Source organism: Malaclemys terrapin, chromosome 9, assembly GCF_027887155.1.
Source record: "Malaclemys terrapin pileata isolate rMalTer1 chromosome 9, rMalTer1.hap1, whole genome shotgun sequence".
In the NCBI taxonomy this organism is placed as follows: domain Eukaryota; kingdom Metazoa; phylum Chordata; order Testudines; family Emydidae; genus Malaclemys; species Malaclemys terrapin.
In genome coordinates this window covers 17927199-17953111 of record NC_071513.1, presented here as the reverse complement: position 1 = coordinate 17953111, position 25913 = coordinate 17927199, and the positions used below count along the sequence as shown (strand labels likewise).

Genomic DNA, 25913 nt, shown 5'->3' with positions numbered 1-25913 from the left:
CTCCCTGCATCCCAGGCCCCGCTTCCCTCCCTCCCTGGCTCCTCACACACTCCGGGATCCCCTCTCGCCGCCGCAGCCTGGGCTCGGCTCCAGGGGACGATGCTCTGGCTCTCCAGTGGCAGGGCTCCAACCAGGGCCGGCTCCTGGCTTTTTGCCGCCCCAAGCAAAAAAAAAAAGGGGCCGGAGTGCCACCCCTTGGAAAGTGCCGCCCCAAGCACATGCTTGGAGTGCTGGTGCCTACAGCCGGCCCTGCTAGTAGATGAAACAGAAGATTCCATTTGAAACATCTTTATATTATATTGAAGGCTTTCCGCAGGATTCCTCCATTTGCTGTCCCTTAAGTTTTGGAGCATACTTACACCTTCATTAGAAGCAGATGGAGTTCCCATTTTGGGCTGAGCAGAAGATACTCTTTGTCTGTAGTCCAAATAAAACCCTGTATTGAGGTTTGACTTTGGTGGTGTCGGGGACTTTTTAACCCAGACGGCAAGGTTCGTTGTCTGACCGCAGAGTGAGAGACAGGCAACACCAGCAAGGTCCAATACAAGCTCTTTATTGAAGAGTGCACACAACAATAGAGAGCGGCCCGTCTCCTGAGAGAACCAGCCACGATTACAATAACTAGTGAGATTATATAGACAGTTCCGTCACGTCATAGTTAAAGCAACCCAATCCCCCCCTTTACTAGTTAAAAGCTTCTAATATTCATGCATATCTATGTTCTTTGACAGTACAAACAGTTCATGATGCCTTAGCAGCTTCTTATCAGCTTTTCGTCATGCACTAGAAACTAAGAGAAAGGAGGGAGTTAAGAACAGAAACAGGGAGTGGGGACTGCAAGTCTCCATATGTCCAAACAAACTGTTCCTAGTACATTTGGTTCAAGAATACAGTCCCCCGCCCTTTATCTCATTCTTTGTAGCCCAAGCAAGCATGTCCTCATGTTTCACAGAGAGACAGGAATGGCCCAGCAACTACAGTTAGCCTAACTTTGGCTAAGCTGGCCAAACAACCTGTTCTATACTCCATTTTCCTTGGACCTAACAGTCCCCCCTTTGTCCCTGGAGTACCTCGAAGGGACTCCTGGGACAACTACTGAGCAGAAAGACTGGGGTTGGTTACTTTTGGGCAGAACACACCTTGGCGCCCATCCAACGTTCAACTTTTATTATAACATACAAGGCCAGTAAGCCGCATATAATTACAACGGCGCTTCGGAGTACATTATGGAGCCAACCACCTATATCTGGAATTCAATTGAACAGGTTACTCTACTAGGATTCAATTCGCTTCTCTTCGTGGTCTTTTGCTACTTTTATAAGGTGGTTTGCTCTTTCCCAAGTGGCATTATAAACATCTGGGACATACACACAGCATTCTTGTCCAATTAATGCACATGTTCTTTTTTGAGAGGCCAGTAAAATATCTAGAGCCAAGTGGTTCTGGAGAACCATCTGCCTTAGTTTTCTCTGTGCGGTTGCCAAGTCCACCAGGGCATCGGCGTTAGTCTAATTTCTCAGCTGTCTCGGTGAATTACCCAATTTCACATGCATCCTCCCCATGGACTCGGCAGGATTCGGTATGTGGGAGCCCACACCTCTCTAACCGGTCCATATGCTTGGAAGGAGCATTGAGAATGTCCGCACTTCTACTAGGAAAGTCTCTAAGTATTTCTCCATGGCCACAGATCAGATGGTACTTCTGATGTGTCTGTAAGGGCAGTGGGCCAAGCCTGAACATGCTAGATCCCACTGCAATGCCTTCTTAGCCTCAGTGATATTCAATACCATCTTTATTAGCAACTTTTGGGTCATAGTACTAAGGGCGGAGATAACATGTAACTTACTAATTCTAGCCTGTACTTGGGTTAGCTGTGCTCCACAAATAAGGCTTGTGGCCTTCTTTAGTTGCCTTAATTTCTTATTATGCTTTTGGTTTTTAAAATATTTTAAACTGCTGCTGTACTATTGGCCCTATCCTATAGGGATCCGGTCAAGTCTCTCTTTTTTCTAGAGGAAATAACCCAAACTTTTTATTGTGCTAATCTAATAGCAGCCTTTTTTGCATTTAAAATCTAATTAGGGAGGGCAATACATGCTGAAGGACTTATTCAAAACACAGGACGCAGCCTGTAGAATAAACCTCAAAATTTAATCAAAACTACATTTCCAAGCATGGGTCCCACAAGTTTCTTCCTGCCAGTGTGTAATTTTTTGTTTCTTTACTAGGGTTAGTTCTTAATTTTTTTTTTGTAATCAGGAATTCCTGGACTTTGGTGGTTTCAATGGAGCAAGTGTTCTTTTTTTTTTTTTTTGAAACAGTCATGGTTCAGCATCATACAGGGGAGAGGTTACTAGCACATCACTCTGTAATGGGTTTTGCTTCTTTTAGGAAAAAATCCAAAGGCACAGTAGGTCTGTCAGTGGACAAGGGAGAGGTTACTAGCACTTTACTTTGTCTTTTTTTTTTTTTTTCTGCTGTCCAGAAGGCACAGCAGAGTTAGAAGGAGGAATAGGCTGATCATTAGTCGGAGAGTCCTCTCGAGGTGGAGGGGTCTTTTTGCAGTGAGAAACATGGGTCTAGGCAGTCAGTCCTTGGCACTTCACAGTGGTGTCGGTGGTTAACAGCACTTGGAAAGGGCCTTTTTAGCATGGAGTCAAAGCAGTCTTTCGTTGATGGACTTTACGTAGACTCAGTCTCTTGGTTTCAATGAATGGCAGGGCTGCTATGGTCTTTAGGTAGCACTTCTTTACTTGTGAGAAAAACCTAACACATTTCATTAATGCCTGGCAGTGTTTTGCAGATTTTCCAGCTGCTTGGGCACATTCAGGCCCCCCTTTTTCTTGACTGTCAGCCAAGTCTTAGCTGTGGGCAGTGCCCTTGGATGGGCCAGCATCTTATCTTTAGACTGAGCTTGCTAGCTATTTTTTTTTTCCAGTTAACTTGTTCTGTTTTTTTTTTTTTTTTTTTTTCTTGGCTTCTTTTAACTTACAAAGGAAACTTTTACTTTTTACTTATACACTTTTTTTCAACAATGAACACATACACATTGCTATTATACAGTACATTAGTCTTATTATTCAATGTATGCCATATACACTCTTCTAGTAAAATAACTTTTATACAGAGCTTTGGAGCAACAAACCAGGACAAGCACACCCACCTTTGAGGAGTCCACTCGGTACAACCTCTTGTGTCCAATAGCTTTCCTTCCTCTTTAGCCCTCTGGCTAGAAATCTGAGGTAGCCAGAAGGATCCCATGGGCAATATGGGGAGTGGGTTAACCTTCCATGTCTTTGCTTTCAAAGACTGTTGATATGCAAATTTTAACAACATTTTTTTAATTAAAAGATTTGACTAATGAAGCCTTTTTTTTTTACTTAAGCAAATGTATTAGACTTTAGTATATTACATTTTTTTTTTATTTATTTAAACACTTTGTATTCTAAGTTGAATAAAACAAGTATCTGCTTTTTTATTTAACTTTTTTATTTAATTTTGAACTCGACTGTCTTATGAAAATATTAAACACAACAATTCTGGCCACTAGACAAACTTCACAAGACAGGACATAGAACACAAAAATAATTTCTGTTGTACTAGTAAATGCATGGTACATTGAATGCTGTTCAGCTGGCATCCGTTTTCTCTGATGATTTGAAAGACATTAATTACTTAAAATATTTCTTTTATATACACATACTCTTGTTGATTTTAGGCAAAACAGAGGAATTACTCCATATTTCTTTGTATTTGTTTCATAGGCAGCCCAGGTTTCAGTGGCTTCTACCTTATTAGTTAGAAAATTGCATTAATACAGATGCTTTTTAGCTTGCTTCTAGATCCAAAGCTATCTACAGCTTAAAGATTTTTACTTTAAAAAAGGACACAATTAACTTTTTTAGACTTTTGATTGCCTTTTACTTTTAACTTCTGCTTTTAAACACACAGTGATCTGAAAAAGACAACACAACCTATATTGGCAAGTTTGCATTTTTTTTACTTTTGCTACAATATACACTGCACATGTTCTGGGGAAAATGCACATCCTCTCCACAATTCAATTTTCACAATGCTAGCCACATCAATTTTTACTCAAGGTGTAACTGTTTCTTTTATGCTTACAAAATCTCTATGCACTCACAGCAAAGTGACAGCTCGACCACACAGAGCCAGGGGCACTGTCCTTCTCTCTCTTTACCAGATCTTTTATCTGCTATTTTGTTACCCAAAAACAAATTTAAATTTTATATTCTTCTGGCTTTGACTACCCTGCTGCAGCCACAACTTTTGGTCTTTATTTAAAACATTTTAAATTTTGTAGCATTAAGTCACCTTAAGGATTAAATGCTAAATACCTTAAACAACACTAGTTTCCTGTGCCTGGCAAAAGTATTCTCGGTTTTTGCAACTTTAAACAATACCAATTTATCTTAAACTTATAAAATACAGATTGTACACAGAAGGAGTGTTCTTTAGCAAATTAGACTAACGTATTCATAGTTGAATAATTTCACTTAAATAACTTCTTGCCTGGATTACTTACAGAAATTCTTACTAAGTTTCACTGCTTAATTCCCTCTAGCAACTATAGAGTTAACTTCTCACTCTTGGGAGGGCTGTTCTTTTACACCTTGGGGTCTCTTTCAGAGATTCCAGTCCAGGCCGGCTGCCTGGGGCTTCTTCAGCGTCCCCAAACCACACCAGCTCCAGGGTCTCAAAGGCAGACTGTTGTATCTCACTGGACAGTTAAGCTTTGCAAATGTAATCTCAGCACTGTAACTTGTATTGCCTTTGGTTTGCCTCTGTCTATATTTTTTTCACAGCCAGCTGGGGCCGAAAGCAGTTTTTTTTTTTTGGTTTATAGTTATACCATACAAATAAATAATCCATTTGTCCCGGTCTAAGATCAACCAGGATATTCCTGAGGGAATCCATCCTGTCAACAGAAAAGGTTCCGCACCTTGGCCAGTCTTTAGTCGGGGACAAATGAGTAGTAAAGGAAGGCCATTGAATTTGGCATAAGTTTCTCATTTAGATTTAGTCAAACCGGTTGTTCTAGAGATTTCCTTCCAATTTCTAAGTACCAGAGACAACGGGGCGTCCCCCGGGCATTTACTGCCGACTTGTCCCATTTAGCCTGTAGGGACTCTAACCCTACTCTGGGGACTCTAACCCCTCTCTCGGGGACTCTAACCCCTCTCTCGGGGACTCTAACCCCTTTCCCGGGGACTCTAACCCCTTTATGGCGATCGCTTACCTTATTCAGGGACTCGAACCCCGAAGACCTGACCTCCCCAGGGACTCGAACCCTGAAGACCTGGATCCTACTCAACGGGTAGGTGGACATTGCTGGGTTTCTACGGGCTTCAGCTGGTTCACAGAACTCGCCTTATCGCCGATGCAGGGATCAGGTTACCGGGCAAGGCTCCTTGAAGCCAGAGGATGCGCGCTGCGTTGCTTCGGAGTCTGATCCCGCACCGGAGAGTCAGACGAGTCCCGGCGGAGTCGCCAAATTTGTCGGGGACTTTTTAACCCAGACGGCAAGGTTCGTTGTCTGACCGCAGAGTGAGAGACAGGCAACACCAGCAAGGTCCAATACAAGCTCTTTATTGAAGAGTGCACACAACAATAGAGAGCGGCCCGTCTCCTGAGAGAACCAGCCACGATTACAATAACTAGTGAGATTATATAGACAGTTCCGTCACGTCATAGTTAAAGCAACCCAATCCCCCCCTTTACTAGTTAAAAGCTTCTAATATTCATGCATATCTATGTTCTTTGACAGTACAAACAGTTCATGATGCCTTAGCAGCTTCTTATCAGCTTTTCGTCATGCACTAGAAACTAAGAGAAAGGAGGGAGTTAAGAACAGAAACAGGGAGTGGGGACTGCAAGTCTCCATATGTCCAAACAAACTGTTCCTAGTACATTTGGTTCAAGAATACAGTCCCCCGCCCTTTATCTCATTCTTTGTAGTCCAAGCAAGCATGTCCTCATGTTTCACAGAGAGACAGGAATGGCCCAGCAACTACAGTTAGCCTAACTTTGGCTAAGCTGGCCAAACAACCTGTTCTATACTCCATTTTCCTTGGACCTAACAGTGGTAACTCAAATATCAAGCAGCTATAAACCTGTGCTTTCTCTCCCCAAGTCCTGTACAGTTTACGTCACTGTGAATTTTTTACACTGCCTTTAGTGGGGTAGGACTGGACTCTTACTCCCAAGAGTAATCCTTAGTCTTGCAAATGATCCCACTGGACTAATAACTACTCACACTAGTATGGATTTGCGGGATCAGATCTTGTTATATATAATACTCAATTATTTAAAGCCACACAATCAAAATTGACAGTTTCACAATTTAACCTCTTCTAACAAAAGAAATAGCAATTTCTCTTTTAAAAAGAGCTGCTGATCCTAAAAAAAATCTGTCACTTCTTCCCCTGAGGGCTACAGTATAGTTCAAATGCCAGTTGCATGGATGCCAAAACAATGAACAGCAAACCCGGGAGGCAGCAAAGGGCAGGACACTTGTAGATATTGGTAGCTGGACTCCTCACAGAAAACAATCAGGTGGGCAGTGTGGAAGGCCGGTTCATGTCCTGTTCCTGTGAATTTAAAACAAAGTCCCTTATTTTTAGGCTTGCCAGACTTAACAGTGTCCACAATTCTTCAGGATTCCGAAGTTGGGAGTCTTCCTCCCCTAAATTAAGGTAACAAGCATCAGCTTTTAATTTGCATGGCACGCTTGCTAATAAAGTCTAATTACAGTACACAGATTAAACAGGTGTGTTAATGCTGACAGGAAGGATTCTGCCAAGGTCAATGATTCACAGACATTTAGCTGGGAAATAATACATTGTGAGACATCAAACTCCAACCTTATAGCTTGTAATGCAACATGTTTACAGCCACGTATGCAGTGTGGAGGTTGTAGTCATTCTCCTGTAAGATGCTGAATGTTTTTTGCGAGACACAGTGCTCTTAAAGTTAATGGGAGTGCTTGCATGAGTAAGTTATTCATACTTGTAGATGTCTGTAGGATTGGGTCATAAGCCAGGTTTAGCAATTTCAGAGAGCCAAATTCAGAGTGCTGGTCATTCACAGTTCCTACTGGGCCAAATCCTTATTCAGCTTTTACTTGAGAGTTTTGCATGAGCAAGGACTGAGTAAAGACCCCAGAATCCAACCTGCTGATTTCAATGGGAGCTTCAGGGGCTCAGCACGTGCTCAGCACCTCTCAGGCTATGGCCTATGTTACTGCCCACTAGACAAGATTACATTATTCATTTGTAGTGCAGTAGTGCCTAGGAGCGTCAGTCGTGGACCAGGATGCCATTGTGCTAAGCACTGCACAAACACAGAACAGCAAAGATGCTCCCTGCCCCAAATAGCCTATAATCTAAGTATAAAATCAGAGATCACAGATGGATATAGACAGCCTGGAGAATACAAGGAAACAATGAGACATTATTGGTCAGCATGATAGCCAGTGGTCTCAGCACACCAACAGCCTAACCATTGGAGGCATCCCAGGGAGTGCCTCTCAGCTGTGAGGGGCAGCACAGGAGACAGCAGGAAGGTGCTTGTTTGAAAATTTAATAATTGGGTGATGAAAGCTGGCATCATAGGCCACTCGGAGGCGAGTGTCAACAGCTCAATAGTGAATGTGAGCTAACAGGTAGGTTGGGGATAGGCTGTCTGTAAAAAGCCTTGACAGTGAATACAAGACAGTTGCTAAAGGCATTTCAGACAGTGTTTGGATTAATCATGCCCCAAGGATTTTAAAGAACTGCTGTTGGGAACTCCTTCTCAACAAAAAAGGCATATTACCCCGGATAGACCCAGGCAGGATCTTTCAAATGCAGACCCTGAGTTTTTTGTTATAATCCCAGGGACTTTGAACTCTGCACTGCTCCACCTCAAATTCCTCTCATGCCAGACCTGCCGGAATGTAAGGACTTTTATCCTGATAAACATCCCTCTTGTTTTTTAAAGAGAAGCAGTACTTACTGTGTATTGAATTGACAGAAAAAACCTACTCAGTAAGCCACATAGGGTACATCTAGCCAGCAACTGAACACCCATGGCTGGTCTGGGTCAGCTAACTTGGGTTCACAGAGCTGTAAAATTGCTGTGTAGACACGGGCTTAGGCTGCAGCCCAGGATTTGGGACCCTGCAAGGAGGAAGGTCCCAGAGCCCAGGTTCCAGCCCTAGTGTCTACACCAGGGATTGGCAACCTTTGGCATGCGGCCCATCAGGGAAATCCGGTGGCAGGCTGGGACGGTTTGTTTACCTGCAGCGTCCGCAGGTTCACCCAATCGCAGCTCCCATTGGCCGCGGTTCGCCGTTCCAGGCCAATGGGGGCTGCAGGAAGTGGCCTGGGCTGAGCACCAAGGGATGTGCTGGCTGCCGTTTCCCATAGCCCCCATTGGCCTGGAACAGTGAACCGCGGCCAATGGGAGCTGCGATCAGCTGAACCTGCAGATGCTGCAGATAAACAAATCGTCCCGGCCTGCCAGCGGATTTCCCTGATGGGCCACATGAAAAGGTTGCCTATCCCTGATCTACACAGCAATTTTTATCTCTGGAGACAGAGCACGAGTCAGCTAACCTGGGCCAGCCATGGCCATGCCACTGGTCTTTTACTCCAGTGTAGACATATCCATAGATTAATTCAGACATACTGAGATTGAGTGAGAGTTATTCTTCAGATGTCATCTATTGCTCGGCACCCACATTTTCAAACCAGCTCAGGTCAAAGTGTTATAGTGGTAATTGGGTTTAGGGCACATCTGAAAATATGGCCCTGTACAAATAAATCCCATGCAAAGCAAATGCATGTGCACTGCAATTCACACCATGCTGTTTAACTGCAACAAGTTTCTGACCTAAATATAAATACGAGGGGGGGGTATATAGAGGAGCCTGCCATCTGTCTCTTAGGCCCACCATACAAAGTCATATCAAGTAGTCCTGCTTAGCACTTGTCAGTTTTGCCTCAGGATTTTAGGTTGAAGTCTCAACTCAGATTATGCTCAGAAGATCTGCAAAATGATCTATGCGGGGAGACCACGGCTTCAACTGGGTGCCATGCAGATCATTTTGCAGGATTGGGCCTTCAGTCTCAACTCTGGTAGGAGCAGAAGCAACCAAAGCAAGGACCTTTGGACATTCAGAGAACTTTCTACAGTTCTGATGGGACTTACTCTGCCCTGTACTGAATGGTACTGAATACCAATCCCCAGTATCTTCTCCTCAGATTCACTCCACCACCTCTTACCCTTTTCTTCCTTGCCCCGCTCACTCCTTACCTTTTCTTTCCATTTAGCTGATCGCCTCCTAACTAAGCCTCTCCCCACTCTTCTTCCAAAAAAGTCCTACAACTAACATACTGTTGGCTACCATCACATTATTCACTCTGCTTGTGTCTCCCACCCCTTTCCCCAGCCTGTATCTGTCTTGCCTATTTAGATTGTAAGCATCTATTTCTCTGTTTGTACAGTGCCTAGCCCAATGGGGACCCAATTTTTCTTGGCACATAATATACATGATTATAAATAATATGTCCTGTCCACACTAAATCATTTGAAGAAACTATGCCTGGAACATCTTGAGAACACAATACCTATATATGCCTTGCGTCTCACACAGCCACTGTCTGGAATGTTTTACGAGCACTGCTTGCAACACTTGGGTCAGTCTTCTTTAGGTCATGTCCAGCTAAACCAGCACTGTCCATAATGGTTTCTAGTCAGGAAGCCATGAGCAGTGTAGCTGCACTGGTTCAGCCAGTCTTCCTGCCCACTTCTGACTCAATTGTGCAATGCTCAGTTCTTACTGAGGTTGGAAGAACAAGTCCCCTCTGCTCTCTACTTCCCTCTTTGCACAGGTTGTCTTTAGACAGCTGGATCAAATGTAAATGTAGGGGGGAGGGATAGCTCAGTGGTTTGAGCACTGGCCTGCTAAACCCAGGGTTGTGAGTTCAATCCTTGAGAGGGCCACTTGGGGATCTGGGGCAAAATCAGTACTTGGTCCTGCTAGTGAAGGCAGGGGGCTGGACTTGATGACCTTTCAAGGTCCCTTCCAGTTCTAGGAGATGGGATATCTCCATTATTATTATTTTTTTTTTTTAAAGTTTGGGGGATCAATTCTCCATTGCCTCCTCCTGGCTATGTTACATTGCTCTGGTAGTACAGAGAGGCCATAAAAGCAGAAACAGCCCCCAGGGAAATAACTCTAGTTCTGGGAGCCTCTGGCCTGCAGAGGGCTGGTAAAACCAGCTCCACTCCTGATCCTCAGCACAGGCAGGGATTAAATTCAGCCAGAGCCACTCTGGTAAATATTTTCAAACCCGCAGGAGCCCCAGTGCCTTTTACAGGGCTGAACACCTCAGACACCCCAGCCCCCTGCAGGGCTAAAGTCCTGAGACCCCCTGCCTCACAGCTGAAGCCCAGAGCCTCAAATGGAGAGGGCGGAGGGGCTCCAGGAAATAATCTCTGAGAATTTAAATCCTGAGCACAGGGGTGGGAGCTAGGGCCAGGCAGGAGGTGGGAGGTTTGGAAATGAAGGGAGAGGGGCATGGCTGGAGCACTCTGCTTTTCACACTTCATGGAAGAGCAGGGAATACAGAATGTAGGGTACAGCAGCAGTCCTAAGCCTGCTATAACTTACAGTAGTGGTCTGGCAGGCTCTAGAGATCAGGGAGTGTAAAAGGTGCGTTTAAGGCACCTCTACCCGCTGTCCCCCAGTGCAGAAATAGAGTAACAGATACTTCGTTTTAGCGTTATCTTTCAAATCCCTAGGAGCCTGAATGCTACATCCATCCTCAAGCTTCTAACACCCTATCAACCAGCTTCCTCTTGGGCTACGTCTACACTACAGCTTTCATCGGCAGAATTTATGTTGCTGAGGGACATGAATAAACCACCCCCCGAGCAACATAAGTTACACGGACAGAAGCACTGATGTGAATAGCGCTTTGTTGACAGGAGAGCTCTCTCCCGTCAGCTTAGAGCTTCTTCACCCTACATGCTGCAACAGCGTCGCTGCATTGCTGTACATGTAGACAAGTCTTAGACCAAATGTGATTGCAGTGTGCCAACTCATGATTTTATTGTGGGTTTCACAGTGTGTGGTCTTTGCTTAGAGCCCCCAGCTTCTGATGGAAATACCTGAGAAACTCAGGTTTTGTTAAAGAAAAAAAAGTTCTTAGCCCTCACAGTCATGGAGAAAACATGAACACTAGAGGCACAGAAACCACAAGGCAAATAAGAACCCAAACTGTAAATTATTTAAAATAGAATGATTTGGGGGAGGAGGACTTTACTGGTTTTGAACACTTGGGGTTGGCAGTACCAGACTTTTGAAAGGTGGGCGTGCTGCAGTGGTAGCGTTATATGAATCTACGGTTTGATTTATCTCAATAGTTGCTCAAACATATTTTCTCAGGCTTTTTCCACACCACTCTGATGTTTTTGTGCTTTTAGCTGGGTTTCTCTTTGCTTTTAATACTCTTTCATTGGGAAATATTTAGGATTTCCATGGGAGATAAGGATTGTATAAAATAAAATTCATTAGCATAATCTAATTTCTTTCTGAGACGTATCTACCATGTGTTGATACTTCCCCTTTGGAGAGGGGTATGAAAGGCTACAAGTTACCACACAACTAGTTACCAAGGCATAAACACCAAAAGTTGATGTGCACAAGATACATCAGCTGCTAGCAATAAAATAGGGCAGGAATATTAGAGCCTGAGATACAAAGTTTGGATTTAGATGAAAACCCTGGGGAGAGTTTGGATCAAGCCATCTTTTTGCAAAGCCTGTTCAACACTCCCCTCCCCCTCCATTTTCTATCTTTCTGCTGAGAATGTTCTTCCTAAAGCTGAAAAATGAACTAGCTCCTTGTCAAAGAAAACTAAGAAGTCTTCTAAATTTAATACAGTTTTGTGGCTCTTTAGCTGGGGGCCTGTTCCTGAAAACCCTTGTTCACCATTGGGCCAAATTGTGCAAAGGTGTGTTTTTTTTCTGCTAGCAATTCTAATTAAAAAACAAAACAATTGTTTTTGTTAAAAAGGAAAGCAAGTTGTAAGAAGGGCAGCCCCACCCAGGAGACTATCATACAGTGTCCTGGCCTGCTGCAAGTACCCACGCTCAGTTTCCTTCTGAGTCCTCAGAAATAGTCCAAAGCATCTTCCCAACTATAACTATAACCCTTCTGGGGTTCATTTATTATAGAAGCTCCATGTACATAAACACTAAATCCCAACACCGTAATCCAGATTCTCCCAAGCACAGTCCTTACAGTACATGCAAAACACAGCACTTATGTCCTTTACCTTATCCCAGCCCTCTAGCACAGCCATCTCTTGTCTTGGTACCAGGACAGGCAACCCAGCCTTTCCAACTGGAGTACAACCCCTCACTTTCCAGCAGGAACCCTCACAGCCTCTCTGCTCAGAGCATTCCTCACCCTCTTACAGTTCCTCTGGATCTACCTGACCAGGCCTGGAGATATCAACAGGTAAGCTTTTCCACTACTCCAGTACCTTCAGCCCTTCCCAGCTCTCTGGTTTAGAGAGCCAGCAGAAAACTCCCTCTATCTCTCCTCATGACTTCATTCCTCTCTAGCTTGGGGACACCAGCTTGCAAACTTCTTTTTCCACTTTCCTGCCTTCAGCCTTCTCCCAGGTCCAAAACATACAAAACCAACTCTTCCCTCGCCCCAGGGGAGAGAGAGAGAGAGAGAGAGAGAGAGAGAGAGAGAGAGAGAGAGAGAGAGTCACAGCTCTCCCAAAACCCAACCACCTCTTAAATCTTTTACCAGGACTGACTCACTCACTCTTTGTGTCACTCCCTGACCTTTTATAGCCCCTTCCCTTCCCTGGGTGCTGCCCTGACTTCTGAATTGGCCAAATGGGAGCACCTGGTCTGGTACAGGGGCATTGGACCTGCTTCACTTACAGGGTCCAGCCACCCTGTAACAAATATTTGTGGGCAGTTTTCAGCTGTTTTAGTCAAAACTCCAAAATTTTCAATTGGGGGCACTTGTTTTTTTAACAAAAACAAAACAAAAACAAACAAACAAAAAAATCAAAAATTGCTGTGGAAAGCCTACAGAATTTGTGAATATTTTAATTTAGTTGAAACCCCAATTTTCCTTTGAAAACCAGTTTTGAAGGAAATTTTTTGATCAGCCCTAGCCAGCGTAAAATCTGTCTTGACAGTGTCTTTTAATGCCTTGAAGCCAAATTCTCCCTGCAGTTACACCTGTGCAATCCTGCAATTTTAATGGGGTAGCACAGATATAATGAGGGCAGAATTTGATGCTTCATGGGCATGTTCTGCTCATGCAGGCCTCTTGACTTAAACAATATCCTGATCACAGAGCACATTCAGAACCTGTGTGTCTTTTCTTAATGCCAAACACGTTGGCCTGATTTTGATCTCACTCACACACCTGTAAATAAGGAGTAATTCTAATGAAGGCAATGGGATTGCACTATTGCAGGGATCGGCAGCCTTTCAGAAGTGGTGTGCCACGTCTTCATTTATTCACTCTGATTTAAAGTTTTGCGTGCCAGTAATACATTTTAACATTTTTAGAAGGTCTCTTTCTATAAGTCTATAATATATAACTAAACTATTGTTGTATGTAAAGTAAATAAGGTTTTTAAAATGTTTAAGAAGCTTCATTTAAAATTAAATTAAAATGCAGAGCCCCCCGGACTGGTGGGCAGGACCCGGGCAGTGTGAGTGCCACTGAAAATCAGCTCGTGTGCCGCCTTTGGCACGCATGCCGTAGGTTGCCTACCCCTGCATTATTGTAAATCTGGTTTGAGGGAGGGGAGACTCAAGCTGTGTTTTTCATTAAAAATATACATTTTGGGAGCATGGGTAGCAAAGATTCTTAAAGAAATGTATCTCAGCAATGTAACCTACTTTATACAATTCACTCCGCAGTTCAGTTTAACGTACATTAACAATCTCCATCATGGGAGATGGTGGAATTTTAATGCAGGTTCTCTCTATGAGGATAAACAACCTAAATTGTTTCAGGAGTATAAAATGCAATCTGCTTTATGCTCACTCATTACATAGATTATGATATATTGATTGAAAAACAAATTGTATTGGCAAAGCCAGTACATCTATTTTTATCTATTGAGCTACTTGTTAAATTATATGGAAAGAGAAGCACATCATATTGCACTTTGCAGCCTGCTTTACTTATCCCAGTAGTTTACTGATTTACATTAAGTAAACTTGACTTCTACATTTCATTTATAGCTTATTGATATCAATGAAGTAAATCACTACTGGTGGATGTTTACCTAAATAATAAGACTTTGCACTTCTTTGGCCCTGTTCAGCTTTGCTAGAGAAGGATCCAAACCAAAACTCTGGTCTAGGGCAGATTCATCCCTGCACAGAGGTCTGGTTTTTCACATGAGCCTCTCTTAGCCCTTGGCTACACTTGCAAGTTAGAGCGCATTAAATCAGCCCTAGGTGCCATAACTCCTGAGGTATCCACACTGGCAAGGCACTTAGAGCACCTGGACTCTGCAGCTGGAGCGCTCCTGGTAATCCACCTCCACAAGAAGCATAGAGCTTGCTGTGCCCCGGCTGGAACACTGGGGTGTCAGTGTGGACAACGTGTTGCATTACTGCGCTGTGATTGGCCTCCAGAAATGTCCCATTATCCCCTGAAGTCAAGTGGTCACTCTCGGCATTGTTTTGAACATGGCTGCAGGCATGCAGATATCCCCTTTCAAAGCTCCGTTTCTGACAGCCCGCATGCTTATCTGTTCCGGGACACAAAGCAAACCATTACTGTGGAATGCTCCTGCTGCAGAGGTGTGTGTGTGTGTGTGTGAGGGTTTCCCCCTTTCCCCTGCTGCTGTCTGAACTTACAAGATAGCATGCTGACACTCTGCCCCCCATGCTTTGCAAACCCTTTCCAAAGCACGCTGCAGCCACTTGCACACTGGGATAGCTCCCACAATGCATTGCTCTCTGTGGCGTTGCAAGAGCTGCTAATGTGGGACATGCTCCACAGTCACAAGGAGCATAGTGTGAACACACAGCAGCGCTTTCCCTGCTGCTGTCTCCGAAGGCTGGTTTAACTCCCGGCGCTCTACATCCGCAAGTGTAGCCATGCCCTTATTTAGGAGCTGTGGGGGCTGGTGTATTGGACTGCCTTAATTTGAGTCCCTGTTGGGGACTAATGTCGGCTATTGCAGGGAGTGCTGGTTGCCCCACTCATGCCTCCTCCTGTCCCTGATGTCTCCTCCCAATGGACTGTCCCACCCCAAGTCTACCCCACCACAGAATGCCCCTTGCACCCAGGGCTGCTGCTTATACTGTCCTATGGCCTTTTGAGTCATAGCACAGCAATGAATCTATCCCTCAACTTCTGCCCAACTCTAATGGAGAAGTCGAGCTGGGGTTCAAGTTTGTACTGAAACCCACAATCAGAAGAAAAGATTTGTTCTGAATATTTTGTACAGCTGCATTACAGCGAGATACTATTGTAAGTAAAACCAAGTCTCTTGTATGGTAGGGCAGTATTGTGTACTACCCATCAGAACCACACTAGTGAAATACATTTCTCAAAAACAACAGGACCTGAACCATAAAGTCAATGGCAAAACTGTTAACTTTAGTGGGAGCAGAATCTGTTTTTTTTTCCTTTAGTCAAGATAAACTGGAGGATAAAGCATGCTGAAAATATAACTGGTAACTAATACTACCTCAGTTACGCAACTTCATCTCTAGGGCTTTATTTTTAGCAAATAACTTGGCTAAATGTCAAACAATTCCATTAGCTATCTGAAGATAAATATTAGCCAGAGACGGTGTCTGAAATAATTTCCCCAAGCACCATTCAATTAACCTACTTGGCTAAAAGGTGATACAAAAGTCAATATTTTGTAACAGATGCTTGTGCTTCAGATGAAACTAATCAATAGACATCACAGCAATTTCAAATTAAAAACTGATAGGACAAAGTTAACAACAAACTATCAAGTAGTTTAGTCACCAAATGTGTTCTAATTTAAAAAAATTCTGTCATTTGGTGTAGAATATTCCCTGGATTCACATTTCAATATATCACTTGTTTTATTAAATTCACCAACCCTTTGCTGAAATAAAAACAAAAGCCCAATCATAGCCACCATTTTAGAAGACCAAAAAACCCAGGTGTGAACGTCCCCTCCTGGTTCTACAGCAGCTGTTAATTAGGTGCATTTGGATTTCTCACAAGAGTAACCATTTGGGAAGACCTGGATATCTGGAGTTCTTGTGTTTGTTTTTCATGAGATTTTCCCCTGCACCTTTTATGAGACGGAAATGATATGAGAGTTGGTCTTCTTTTTCCATTTGCCCTACACTACCAAGAGCAAAAATACCGTGAGGAGATGAAAGGTAACATTTTCAAAAGTTCCTAAGTGATTGAGGAGTCTAAGTTCCATTTTCCAAAGTGATGTAGGTGCTTAGGAGACTGAGTTATTTACAATAGGACTTAGAATCTTCAGTCACTTCGGTATATTTTCCACCAGAACTCATAATTTTGGACCCATAAATGTGTAAACAAGTCAGTGAAAAAATAAACAAACACCAATGCCTGAAATAAAAGGAAGAGCTTCTTGTTAACTAACAAATATGATTTACAGAATGGAATGTCAGTAGCAAAGAGGAGATATACAGATCTCTGGGTAGATCTAACTTGAATCTACCATTTCACTGTTAGGTGTATCCTCCTCTACCAAAGCAGAAGGTAGACTTATGGGGGAGCTCCCAATGAACTGTCTCGGACCCAGCAAAGCAATTGTCCTGTCCCTGACCACTACTCTGTTTCTCCTTGGTAACCACAGCAATCTGCTCTCTAGAAGAAGAAAGAGAAGGTTACTTCCCTTGTGCAGTAACTGAGGTTCTTTGAGATGTGTGTCCCTGTGAGTGCTCCACTTCAGGTGTCGTGCTTCCCGGTGCCACCAATCTGAGATTTTTGGTAGCAGTGCCTGGTTGGGACGCATGTGCACAGTAGCTGTCTCGTGGTGCCGTTGGCGCTTCATCTAGCACTCGCGCGGCCTGACCCTTAACGTAGAGTCCTTACTGCGGACTCTGAAGTAGAGGGGAGGAGTGTGTGTAGTGTGTGTAGTGGAGCACCCACAGGGACACACATCTCAAAGAACCTCAGTTACTGCACAAGGTGAGTAACCTTCTCTTCTTCTTTGAGTGCAGTCCCTGTGGGTGCTCCACTTCAGGTGAATGTAGAGCAGAGCCCTCATGAGGATGGAAGGGACTTCGGAGTTGAGTTCGTTGTTGAGGCTAGTATAGTGAGGCCTAGTCTTGTGTCTGAGCTTGAACCAAGAATAATTGCATAGTGGTTTGTGAATGTGTGTTCAGAGGCCCAGGTGGCTGCCCGGCAGAGGTCTAGGATGGGCACATTGTGTAGGAATGCTATGGAGGTAGATAAAGCTCTTGTTGAGTGGGTTATGATGCCTGGAGGGGCTTCAGTGTTGTGTAGTGAATAGCACATATGGTTACAGCTGGATATCCATTTAGATAATCTTTGCGTAGATATGGCAGAGCCCTTTGATCATTCTGTTGTTGACACAAAAAGTTAAGGTGATTTTCAGAAGGGTTTTGTTCTGTCCAGATAAAATGCTAAGGCACAGCACAAATCCAATGTGTGCAGGGTCACGTCTTGAGCGTTAGTGTGTGGTTTTGGATGAAATGTAGGTAAGTGAATAGGTTGGTTGAGGTGGAACGAAGACAATATTTTGGGCATAAACTTAGGATGTGTTCTAAATGTCACTTTATCTTTGCAGAATATTGTGTAAGGGGGATGAGCCGTGAGAGCCCCATCTTACCGACTCTTTACACCGATGTAATGGCGACCAAGAATGCCACTTTCATAGATAAGTGAAGTAATGAGCATGTGGCTAAGGGTTCGAATGGGGCTCTGTTTAGACTTCTGAGAACGAGATTAAGTCCCATGCTGGTGTGGGTTCTCGGATGTCCAGGTACTGGGTGAGTGAATATTGAGATCCCATCTACCTGTTGATGGAAGGCCATGATGGCAGCGAGATGAACTCTAAGCGAGCTCATAGCAAGCCCTGAGTTCTTTAGGGATAATAAATATTCCAGGATTAGTAGAAGCGGTACCTGGCTTGCAGATATTTGATTGTTCTGGCAGCACAGGAAGAATCATTTCCATTTTTGGAGGTAAGTGGTATGTGTGTTGTGTTTCCTGCTGTTTATTAACAAGTGTTTTACTCGTTCTGAGCAGGTTAGTTCATCGTGGTGGAGCCATGAAGGAGCCATGCCTTCAGATGAAGTTTCTCCAGGTCCGGATGGAGGACTTGACCATCGTCCTGAGAGGGAAGATTCCCTGGGCAAGGGAGAGTGAATGGTGTGCAGATTGCCATGCGCATCAGGTAAGGGAACCAAGTCTGTCTGGGTCATGTCAATACTATGAGTCATGTCAGTTCGTATTTTGTATATTAATCTGGAAATTAGAGGTATCGGTGGAAATGTGTATAGAAGAAGAGCGTTCCCCCAGGAATTGTGCTCCTAGTCCCGCTCCTGAGCAAAATTTTGGGCATTTCTTGTTTACTAATGTCGCGAACAGGTCTATGTGTGGGGATCCCCATATGTGAAATTATTTAATTGTTCATTTCCCATTCATGCTCTTGGGAAAACCATTTGCTGAATGTGTCTGCCATCATGTTCAATCGACCCAGAAAGTATGCTGCTGTAATAGTGATGTTGTGTTTTATGCACCAGTTCCATAGTTTTAAGGCCTCTGTGTATAAGGAATGGGAACATGCTCCACCCTGTCGATTTATATAGAACATACACACAATGTTGTCCATCAGGACCCTTATTGTTTTGCCTCGTATAATAGGGAGGAAATGCAGGCATGCGTTGTGGATCGTGCGTAATTTGAGCAGGTTGATGTGTAAATGTGTTTCCCTGGGGGACCACTTGCCTTGGGTTGTATGTATGTTGGTTTAGGTGAGCTCCTTATCCGATCAGTGAGGTATCTGTTGTGATTTGTATGGATGGTGGATCCTGTTGAAATGGGATGCCTGAGCAAACATTTATTGGGTTTGTCCAGTATTGTAGTGCATGTAGAACCTCTGGGGTCGGTGTGAGTCTTTGTTTAGGCTGTGCTTTCATGGAATATATACTGAGCTCAGCCAACCTCGAAGGCAGCACAAGTGTAGTCTGGCATGTTTTACAATGAAAGTGGTGGCCGCCATATGTCCCAAGACTTGTAGGCAGGTGCGTGCAGACACCCCTGGGCTGTCTGAGACCACCAATATGAGGGAGGTCATTGCTGTGAATCAGGGCATCAGCAGTGATGCATTGGCCTACACTGAGTCCAGGTGTGCTCCTATGAAGTCCAATTGTTGTACTGGCGTTAGGGTAGATTTTTTTTTGTTGATTTGTAGCCCTAGGAAGTGAAAAAAAGAAATGGTTTGTCGAGTAATGCGTAATTTTTCGTTCAGGGTAAGACCTTTTAGCAGGCAATCATCTAAGTATGGGAATATCAATATTTCCTGTCTGCGCAAATGAGCAGCTACCATCACTAGGGTTTTGGTAAAGACTTGTGGTGCCGTCGACAGTCTGAATGGAAGTATTCTGTTTTGGAAGTGATCTTGTCCCACTATGAATCGTAGAAATTGTCAGTGAGTGGGATCGATGGTAACGTGAAAATACACATCCTGTAGGTTGAGGGCTGAGAACCAGTCCCCCTCTTCCAGCGCAGGGATGATAGAGTTCAGTGTGACCATTTTGAATCTGTGGGTATGGACAAATTTGTTGAGTTTTCTGAAATTCAGAATGGGTCTCCATCTGTTTTTCTTTTGAGTCAGGAAATAATGGGAATAAAATTCCTTCCCTCTGTGTTGTGTTGGAACTTGTTCCACGGCCCCTAATTGTAGACGGTGATGTACTTCTTGTCTCAATAGGTGTTTGTGAGAAGGGTCCCTGAAGAGGGATAGGGCAGGGCAGGGAGGTGGGTAGGCAGGATGGAGGTAACCTGTCTGTGGCTTCAGAATAACTAGTATACTATTTTGGAAGCACACATTTGTTGCTGGCTTGGTGAAATCTTATGATAAAAACTATACCACCTGTTAGGGCAGGGTAGGCAACCTATGGCACGCATGCCAAAGGCAGCATGTGAGCTGATTTTCAGTGGCACTCACACTGCCCGGGTCTTGGCCACCGGTCCGGGAGGGGCTCTGCATTTTAATTTAATTTTAAATGATGCTTCTTAAACATTTTAAAAACCTTATTTACTTTACATACAACAGTAGTTTAGTTATATATTATAGACTTCTGAAAGGTTGCCGACCCCTGAGTTAGGGGTACATGCCCTGTCTTCTGGAAGTCTGACCTGAGATTGGCGCTCTTAGCTTACCTTGCAGACACACATCAAACTGAACTTTGCTGACATCCATAAGAACCTCTATTGGCCTCCAAAAGCCCTGACACAAGACCATTACTAAAAAAAACAGGAGTACTTGTGGCACCTTAGAGACTAACAAATTTATTAGAGCATAAGCTTTCGTGGACTACAGCCCACTTCTTCAGATGCATATAGAGTGAAACAGTCTCTAAGGTGCCACAAGTACTCCTGTTCTTTTTGCGGATACAGACTAACACGGCTGCTACTCTGAAAGACCATTACTGTCATCTGTGAGGCCCCTCACTGACATCCACAAGGTCCAGAGCATTGTTCCAATTTGCTTTAGTTCCTTCCTTTGGTTTTTTTAATACCCTCACTTTTTTTCAGTAAATAACCCTTGTGCTGTGTAGAAAATGCCTTTTACCTTCTCTTAATTTTACAGAGCCAATTGCCAATAAGTGAAGACCCAGAGGAGCTCTGGAACTGGGTTAGGCCATAATTTCTTAGGTCCGTTTAGCGACCTAATCTATTTTCCTATTGAAAAGCCATAATGCCTGAAGTGGGGCTTCATACTATGCATGGTATATGAATCTTCCTGTCAGATATTTCCTGCTCTTATCAAGAACTGAATAGAATGAATTCTCATCCCCACTGAAGACTATTAATAAAAAATTTTCCATTGCTAGCATAAAAAAATTGGTTCACCAACGAGCACTCTGATTTATAATTCCCACAACTGTATCAGTCACCAAATGAGGAATATATTCAGAGAAAACAGTAGTAAGTACTAGGGCACACATGTTGTGAGTGATTTACAAGAGTCCTCTTGATTTTATCATCAGCCAGCCAAGAAGTCTGAAAACAAATCAGAAAACAAATCCTGAAGCACTTCACAAATTGCATTTTAGCATTTTTTCAGACTAAATCAGGAGCATGAACAGCCTTCGAGATGCAGAATACCCTTGGACTTACATTTCATGGACACCGGGGGTGGATGCAAACAGACTGAGATGCACCACCTGTCTCCTAACTAGACCCTAAAAACAATTATGCAACTAGGTGACTCAAAGGACTGGTAATGGGCTATGGAGCCACTCCCAACTAGACCGCCAGTCCTATCCAACCAGCTCAGAAGGGCATTCAGTGGCATATGTTAAATTTGTTAGTGGTCAGAGTTCAATTCCTAGGAAACAAGCATCTTCTAAGATGATGGTTCTGCCACTAGTGTACCTGGCACACTGTCCCTTTCAGAAAAGTGAGGATATAAAAATTAAAGATAGATAAGTAGAATACTATCTCTCTCTCTTCTTAAATGACTTCAGGAATCTGAAGAACTAAGTACAATTTAAAGGGCCATCTCTTGTGTCCATGTTTTACACAAATGTTGGGACTCTGCTCATGGAATTATAACAGGCTATGGCCCTCAGGTCCCCTTTACTTGTGTTATGTTGCATAGTCTCTCTCTCATTTAAATTTCAACAGATTAATACATAACTGTTCCAGAAGTAGCTCCTTAAAGGTTAAGAGGAGTGTATCCAAGAAACTGGTACTAGTACTATCCAATCAGCCAAGAATAAATCCACATGCCAATGCTCTATTGATTTATTCCAGAACTGTGCACCTGGACCTAAAGCTGTCAAACATATTCCATCTGGAGTAACAGCTGTTTCCTCAATAGTTGTCATCTTGTCTGACATGAACAATTGCCTACTAAATTTGTAGTCAGACATTTTGTAATTGGTTTGAAATATTGGAAAATGTCATATTTTGCTCCTGTCCTGAGGAGTACCACACATATTTTGCTAAAAACATAAGCCCTGAGTTTGATTTCCTTGGAGTAAGCCATTGTTCCATCTCTCACCAACAGGTGGCACATAAGCAACATCTCGGAGTTGGCTTTTCTACTCTGAATACTGTAGAGATGACAGCACTGTGTATTTCTACACTTCAGTAATGATTTCTGACTAAGGTCAGATGAGGGCTAAACATTCCTAAGCTACCAAACAATATATGGTTTGTGACTGAGGTCAAACATCAATGCAAATGTGCTTAGTCATCACATTTCAGAGTAAAGTCTAAAGGGCAAAATTTGGTGCAATATATTTACTATCTATCCCGGGAGGAACTTTGGTTTCAAGTGTAAGGAATGAAAAAATAAGAGACACATTTGCAAACACTTATTTAACAAGGCCTTGTGTCAGAAGCAGAGCAGGAGCCCCAAAATATTCAGCTGTTGTGGATGAAAATATGGCTTTCAGCACATTTTTTGGGGGGGGGGAGGGGGACAAAAATGATTGCATTGAAGCCCAAATGGAACAACAGATCTGGCGATATGGCCCCAAAGACCATAAGAGATGCACCAACTCCTATCCAAGAATTACTGAGTGTTGAACATCAAAATGTTTGGAGCACGGGTGCCAGTTGATGAACACTCCTATGCTTTCATGTTTTTTCCAAAGCTTGTGCAAACTTCTGGGTCTGTGAAACTAGTCTGGAAGCATTGTTGGGGGCTTACACACGACCACTGTTAAAATATTAAGACGAGACCATGATAATGCTTTTCTACTAGAACCAGATTGACACTCACAACATTAACTGCCTTGATCCACAGACTCAACCCCCCACCCCTCCAAAAAGAGAGTTCTGTAACCTGAGAAAGGAGAAAAGCCAGAGACTCCACTTAGTCCAAGAGGGGCTCTGCTACTGCCACTCTGTTTTATATGGAAGATACTACGGTGATGGATAGGTTGTACAACATCCCAATAGAGGTAGATACCAAAGGGAAAGAAGGGATGATTTTCCAGCCTCTGGAAGAGGCCACTGCCTCTTTGGATATTGCTAAATCATCCCTCTGGGAAGTGGAAAAAGCAAAGGGAGGGAGAAAGGGGGCTTTTATCTTTAGGGCTCATAAAACTATGTCTGAGGAAAACATTTTTTGCCTTTGGAATGCAAACGATTGCATTGGGTATTTTAAAAAACAATTCCCCATGGAGGACACACACACTCTCTCTCTGTCTCTCTATCTGGTCAGAAATACATCCTTGCTCTTTAGCCTCACCCACCCTGTGCTCCTGTTTTCTGGTCTTAGTTATAATTTAGAGCTGCAGGACACATTGCAAGTATATTAGCAAACAATGGAATATCCCCAAGTAGCTCATTTTAACATTTAAGATGTTGTGAAACTTTTTTCTTTTAAACCAGTCTCTCTTGGGCCTCATCCAACTTCCTCTGAAATTTATGGGAAACTTTCCACAGACTTCAGTGGGAGTTAGCGAAGGCTTTTAATCCTCTTCAAATAGGTACCATGATGGACATTGGACCAAATTCTACATTTAAGGGAAAAGTCTCCCCGCTACCAAAAAGCCTGCACAAGGCCCTAAATCTCCATTTAAGCCACTCATTAAAGGCTTAGCAGAATGTGGGGCTTGTGCTGGCCTTCTGCGTTGAAGTGAATTTCACCCACCGTTCCATTTAAATCAGTGGGATTGCAGCAGCATAGCTGAGAACAGAATTTGGCCATAACAAACAAGCAAGTAGACTGTTTTGACAATAAAAAGCAAAGTAAAGTTTAAACATCTATTTAATGATCAGCTGCCAAAGGCAAGCAGCCACTGTGGCCCTCTCTGGAGTTTTTCATCGGTCTATATTATTCCTCTCTGGCTAGCCCCTTAGCCAGAAAAAATAATAATGCTACAATGCTTCAGGGGGTCATGTTGTAATAAAGTATTTGTGAACATGGACATCACCTTTGACAATCTCACAAAATACATGACACAGGAATAGGAATGTAATAGTTTTAAAAAATGGGTTATTATTATCATAGAATCATAGACATATAGGGTTGGAAGGGAGCTTGAGAGGTAATCAAGTCCAGACCCCTGCAGAACTGAATAAACCTAAACCAACTCTTCCAGGTGCTTGTCCAACCTGTTCTTAAAAACCTTCAATGATGGGTGTGACATTCTATACCTTGGGGGAGCACCCTGTAATCCTCATATTCCTCATTTATATATAATTGTGATATTGCATATAAAGCAGGCTGTGTGAGGTATCGGGGAAAGGTTATGATCTGCTGAAAGTCACTATTCTATATAAATATGTATATCTATTAATGCATATGAAGTTATGAGAATTGTGTTGTATGGTTGTCACTAAAATATCCTGTGGGTTTGGGAGGCGCACAGATACTAGCTCTCCCGAGACAATGACAAGGGAGGTAACCAACGCCTGGGTGGGTGCTGAACAGCAGACATCATCAGCCATTGCCCAGCAGAGGAGTTACAATTCAATCAACACAAGTAATTTTAATAACAGGGGGGAAGGCACACAAGCCAATATAATGAAACATATTAAAGAATATTTAGATAAGCGATCGGCCGAACCTGCGGACACAGCAAGTAAGCAAACTGGCCCGACCCGCCAGGGGGCTTATCCTGGAAGACCGTGTGCCAAAGGTTGCCAATCCTTGTTCTATGTGATTACAAAATGATTGTTTAACAATTTGTTTGTGTCATCCTATGTATCAAAGTTAGGTTGACTAATCTATAATTCCCTGGGTCCTCTTTGTTCTCCCTTTTAAAGATAAGTATAGTGTTTGCCCTTCTCTACTCCTCTGGGACCTCACTTGTCCTCCAAGAGTTCTCAGAGATAATTGTTTCTGGTTCTGAGGTTGCTTCAGCTAGTTCCTTAAGTACCTTAGGATGAATTTTACCAGAACCTGTCAACTTGAATACATCTAACTTATCTAAATATTCTTTAACCCATTTCACTATATTGGCTTGTGTTCCTTCCCCCCTGTTATTAAAATTACTTGTGTTGAGTATTTGGTCATCATTAACCGTTTTAGTGAAGACTGACACAAAATAGGTGTTTAACACATCAGCCTTCTTGATATCACAGTTTATTAAGAACATAAGAATGGCCCTACTGGGTCAGACCAAAGGTCCATCTAGCCCAGTATCCTGTCTCCTGACAGTGGCCAGTGCCCCAGAGGGAATGAACAGAACAGGTAATCATCAAGTGATCCATCCCCTGGTACTCATTCCCAGCTTCTGGCAAACAGAAGCTAGAGTACCATACCTGCCAATCCTGGCTAATAGCCATTGATGGACCTTTATCTAGTTCTTTTTTGAACCCTGTTATGGCTGTGGCCTTCACAACATCCTAAGGCAAGGAGTTCCAGAGGTTGACTGTGGGTTGTGGGAAGAAATACTTCCCCTAGTTCTTGTGTTATGAGAAGTAGTAAATAACACTTTCTTATCTACTTTCTCTACACCAGTCATGATTTTATAGACCTCAATCATATCTCCCCTTAGCCGTCTCTTTTCCAAGCTGAAAAGTCCCAGTCTTATTAATCTCTCCTCATATGGAAGCCATTCCATACCCCTAATCATTTTTGTTGCCCTTTTCTGAACCTATTAAAATTCCAATATATCTTTTTTAAGATGGGGCGACCACATCTACACACAGCATTCAAGATGTG

At 43.2% G+C, this 25913-nt stretch overlaps 1 long non-coding RNA gene across 1 annotated transcript in view; it reads right to left on the bottom strand.

The window, feature by feature from the left end:
* Nucleotides 1-537: 537 nt before the first annotated feature.
* Nucleotides 538-25913, bottom strand: part of LOC128842740 (uncharacterized) — a 62173-nt gene continuing 36797 nt past the window's right edge. The window contains exon 2 of the long non-coding RNA XR_008446105.1: nucleotides 538-6611. This is a non-coding gene — a long non-coding RNA (uncharacterized LOC128842740). The remainder of the gene's footprint in view (nucleotides 6612-25913) is intronic.